Below are 6,016 nucleotides of genomic sequence, written 5' to 3'. Positions count from 1 at the left end.
TATTTAATCACAAACTACGAATAACAATCAATAAATTCAATATGAGATCACCTAACCCACATGAGGTCTTCTCACATAATACATATAAATTATATTGGATTTTTTTAAACAATTATATCGGATATTTAAACAATATATAATAAACCACATTGTCTTGCATTGTCTCACATTGTCTTGCACTCAAACTAAACCAAATTGAATATTAATCTAGGTTTTTTTCTATAAAAAAAATAAAAACTTTTTTTTTTTTTTTTTTTTTTTTTTTTTTTTTTTTTTTTTTTTTAATCTTATACAAAGTATGTCACTCCAATGAGAACTATACTAAAATAATGACCATGTTTAACATTGTTTATTAAATTTTTTTTAAGCTAAACTGTATTTAAGTGTTTGATAAAATAATTTTTTTTAAAGTTGAAAATTTATTTTCAATGTTTTAACTAAAGTTCTAAAAACTATATTTTAAATTTTTTTTATACGTAACTTTTGCTTTTGACTTATACTTTCTTTTACCTAACTCTTTTATTCTCTTACTTTGACTTTTAATTCTAATTATCTTTATATTCTTTTGTCAAATAATTTTTTTGATGTTACCAAAATTTATAATTTATTGTTTATAATCTATAGACACTCAGTTTAATATATTTTTGATACACCTAAGAATATTTTTTTATTATTATTAATTATATTTTATATAAATAATTATTAATTACAAATATTAATACACATTTTACTAACCACGAAATCTGTTTTTGCTAAGAATATTTTTTTATTATTATTATTAATTTATTTTCAATGTTTTAACTAAAGTTCTAAAAACTATATTTTAAATTTTTTTTATACGTAACTTTTGCTTTTGACTTATACTTTCTTTTACCTAACTCTTTTATTCTCTTACTTTAACTTTTAATTCTAATTATCTTTATATTCTTTTGTCAAATAATTTTGTTGATGTTACCAAAATTTATAATTTATTGTTTATAATCTATAGACACTCAGTTTAATATATTTTTGATACACCTAAGAATATTTTTTTATTATTATTAATTATATTTTATATAAATAATTATTAATTACAAATATTAATACACATTTTACTAACCACGAAATCTGTTTTTGCTAAAAGTTACAGTAATCTTATAATAATTTACCGAACACTTATTTGCTTTTGAGAACAGCAGATTTACAACAGAATCTAATTACACGTTTTTAAAAGAACATCAATGTCAAACGGAGCCAATAAAATATGTAGTGTAACTATATAGCCACAATAAAATGTATGTGAGAGTTGCATATTAGTCATAGTTTCATTAATAGTTGGTAATTAATCATCTGCATTTATTAATAAATAGTAATTGACTTATTTACCCCTATTACTCATATATTTAAGTTACCTATTTAAATTCAATTAGTATTAGAGATTTATAAACAACTAGCCTACTTATAGAGGGGACTTTTAAATTATAGCATAACTATCTATTTATTTTGGGAAATAGCTCATATTTCTCATACTTCCAAAGTTGCCATTGGTTTCATAAAATTTTGTTCTTATGTGTTTGTTAATTCCAGATTTTTTCCAGTTATTCATCATCGGATTTGAATCATGGAATCGTTCGCCAAATCGGAGACATGTATTTTGTTTTTTCGAATGGTAAATAATATTTACTATCGAATGGTCCGACAATAAATATTATTTACCATTAAAATTATCCTAGATTTACAACCAGGATATTCGACGACTCATTTGGGATAGATGCTTAGGATCGTCGATTTCGTAGATGTTCTTCTATTGTTCTTATATTATCTGTTCGTCTAGGTTAGTCATTTAATCCTTCTTAGTTTATGTTTGTCTAGTGTAGGTGTTTAGGTTCTTTGGTTTCTTAAAACTTCGTTCTTATTTGTTTGTCAATTCCAAATTTTTTCCAGTTATTCATCATCAGATTTGAATCATGGAATCGTTCGCCAAATCGGAGACAAGTATTTTGCTTTTTCGAATGATAAATAATATTTACTATCGAATGGCCCGACTGAAATATTATTTACTATTAAAGTTCTAGAGTTTCGATTATGGTGTTCTATGGGTTAGTCGAATTGGAAATATTATTTACCATATTTTATAGTTAATCTAACAGAGAATTGATCTGAGATGCGGGGTAGGGTTTCGATTATGGTGTTCTATGAGTTAATCGAATTGGAAATCATATTTACTTACCATTTTTTCCAAGTTTGAGAACGGAGACGCTTTGTCGGCTTCGGAAGTGGCGAAATCAGAAAATTGGTGACGGAAAATAAGGTCGGACACAATATCAAAGGATTGAAGGATTCGAAATCGACGGAGAGTTCGGAGACAATATCGGAGGATTGAAGGATTTGGAGTCGGATGCGAAAATTTTGGTGTGTATTTGATGAGGGGTAAGATAGGAAGATAATATAGTTTGGTAGTGATTGAGCTAGTTATCTAATTTAAGTAACAGTTTGGCTAGAATTTTAAAAGAGGTGGTCAATTTTGGCTAGATACCTCATCGGCCCTTAGTATTAATTAGTTGATTATTTCCACATCAATAGGGATAAGTGATTGTCTTATTATTTTAGTTGATTGTTTTCTTAAACTTTTTGTTTCAAATCTTTATGATTTTCATTCCACCATTTTTTTTTTTATTTCGTAAGTATGTTTTTTGTTCAAACATGCTATTAACACTATAAATAGTTATTAAAATATCTACAATATATATATATATATATATATATATATATATATATATATTGTAGATATTTTAATAACTAATGAAAGAGAGAGACGTTGATGGAATACCAAATTTGAAAATGAAATTGTAAAACCCATTTTTTTATTTAATTATTTTCCTTGGTCAAGCAAGACCTTTTGAATTGGTCAATGGTGAGGTGGAATTAAATATATTTGGCTTATTTTTTCACTTCATCACTCTCCTCTCATCACTCACTCACTTTCTCAAATCCATTTTTCTCTTTCTTTTCCCTTGTCTCTTTCCTCCATTTTCGGTATTTTTTCCAACCAAACCGGAGAGAGTTGAAGTACACCTCCACCCCAAAAGATTATACTTGCATCAAGGAGTATTTTGAGCTCACTCTTGCCATGTGGAGCTGCTTCCATTCGCCAGAAAACCGTGATTGAGGTCGGGAAATAGATGAGTTTGAGTTTTAGAACTTCGTCGGTTAATATTTCTGTCATTTTGACTCGATTTTTTTTGCATCGGGTTTATTTTGAAGAGAGCTTCAATAGCATATCCATTCTTTCAATGTCACTTCATGAATATTTACGTTGGTATCATGTAAAGCTTCCCAATTAGTGCATTCCCAAAGCCCGACCAAATGGTTGGCACTATTGTCCTACGGTACAAAGTCGGTGTATAAAGCCCCGTACGGTACAACTTTCGATGGTCACAAAGGGACCAGCGACGATCAGTCCAAATGGTGGACTAAAATGTGAAACTTGCACATCCCGACCTAAATTAAAGTTTTAATCTGGAGGGCCTTTCACGAAACCCTCGTGACGGAAAAAAATATGAATAGACGTAATCCGAACCTTGAAGTGTCCTCCCCCTCCCCCAATACCAGAATGAATTAGAAACTCAAGTCCATGCGTTGACCAGCTGCCCTGCCTTGAGACGAAAGATGTTTGGGACCTCTACCAACTTTATAAGTTGTCAATAAGTTTGGGACCAGCTACCTTTTTTGTCCTAGTGACCGTAAGTTCTTAATGCCACTTCGCGAGTGTTTGTCTCAAATTTGTTATTGGACATGTCCCCCTTGGATCTAGATTTCTTTTGCACCCTTTGTTGGTTCATCAAGAAACAAAATGTACTTTGATGGTAAACCTCATCGTATCAGATCAGAGGTGGACTCCACAAACTTTATTTCGTGTGACTACCAATTCCCCATTGAAAAGAGGAACGTACCTCATTCAGCGCCATCGTCGATCTCTGCAAGTTTCTCATAGTCTCCACTCCTGAGATATATAGGAAACTGGATGTAGATGATCAGAAGAACAAAATGTGGTCTTTGGGGGAATTTTCAGAGACAACGACAAACTTGTGTTGGGTGTTTTTGTATCTGTGACATGAGGCTGCTCATTTGTAGTAGTCCGTGAAGCAATTGTTGTGGGGCCATTAAAACATGGTATCAACAATCTTGTCATTGATTCAGACACAAAGATGGTGGTGTGCACAATTGGCCGAGCCCCAATGTTTAATGATCTCGACACTATCATCGAAGACGTCCAAACCCTCTCTGATGGCTTATCCCAAGTCTCTTTTTCTTTCATCTATAACAATTGTACATTTGTGGCTCGTGCTCTCAGGGCAAAAAGTTATATGTGGGGATGTTTCTTCATTGTATTTTTGACGCCATTCCAAAATAAGTTGGCGCCTTACTGATATAATCGGCCTCCTTTTTTATGAGACTTTGAAGTTTCATAAAAATTCCAAGTTCTAAAAAAAGTGATATTTTATTTTCTTGGTATACATGGAGGATCATGGAAATTCCCTCAATTCGTATATATGACACTCATATATGTGTCTCTTCTCTCTCTCTGTCTCTATTATTTTTAGCATAATTTGTTTTTCTTCTAAGTTTAACGAAATAAAAAATAAGTTAATTTTTTGTCACATTTTTTTGTTTGTTTATATTTATATTCTCCTTCAGATTTTTATTTTTCGTTGTATATTCGGATGAACTTTTTTTTTTTTTTTTGTCAAAAATCTAATATCTAGTCGATGAATCCAACAAAGACTACCTCAATTATTAGCCACCTAAATACGAAACGAGTACAACAAGATTTAAGGATTTAAATTTCAGTTAATGAGTTAATTTTTAATCAAAAAATTAGGAAAATAGCTAATTTAAACGTTTGATATTGCTAAATAGCCAACGTTTGGTAAATCTTAGGTAAATAATCACTTTGAGATGTAAATCTTAGTTAAATAGTTAACGTTTGGTATATGAAAGTGATTATTTACTTAAGATTTACGTCTGAAAGTGACTATTTACCTAAGATTTATCAATCGTTGGCTATTTAACAATGTCAAACGTTTAAATTGACTATTTTTTAATGGACTCATTTTTAATTGGGTCGAAAACACTAATATAATTATATAATTGATAAAAATGATACAATAATGATAACACGATTAAAATTTAATTTATAACGTTATTAAATAGTCCTGAAGCATTACATGCCCGAACACGATGTAACTATATGATTATAAGTAATAAAAAACGTAATCATAATCCACGATTATTTTTGTATATGTAAAATTAACAAACTATAAAGAATAAAAGCAAAAATGCAGAAATGAGTTCAAACCCCCGTAGGATGTAGAAATGCATGCCCCCTAGGATTTATTCTAAAAAGTATGTAATCTTGGCCAATAGTGCCACCTACTATGTAATCTTGGCCGATAGTGTCACCTGCGTTTTGCACTGCTAATATATCATGTAATCCTGGTCGTGCCCCTACTCAAAAAAAAAAAAAAAAAAAGCAAAAATGCAAGTTAACATTCTGGGTTTTCTTTGTTATCATCGCCGTCGCACGTGTGAGTTTGCTGCTGCGTAGGGTGAGGTAGGTAGAATATAAATGCGACAATCATATAACATTTTAATTATCCATCTATCCATATAAAATATTTGTATCCCTTTACATGTATCCTAGTGGTAGTTTTGATAGCAAATCACGTGAAAACTATGTGTATGACTTTTGAGAGTCGTCAACTTTCCATATAAAAGAAGTTGGACGTCCGCTGCCCTTTGTTGACCGCAAAACGTCCACAAATAAATACACCATGTATGGCATCCATATATAGACCATATTCTATTGTTTATAATAAATGATAAATAAACTCTTATAATGATTCACCACCAAATTTTAGGTAAGAATGTACTTGCTAAGTTCATGCATATATAATTGTCCCACTTTCTCTAATTTTTGTTTTTTAGTATCCTCATTTAATCACTCATTTTTTCTGGAAGTCAATTAATCGCCGGA

The sequence above is a fragment of the Urtica dioica genome, chromosome 1 (assembly GCF_054948205.1).
Source record: "Urtica dioica subsp. dioica isolate 48M chromosome 1, U.dioica_male_clone48M_v1_H2, whole genome shotgun sequence".
NCBI lineage: Eukaryota > Viridiplantae > Streptophyta > Magnoliopsida > Rosales > Urticaceae > Urtica > Urtica dioica.
This window is presented reverse-complemented; position numbering follows the sequence as displayed.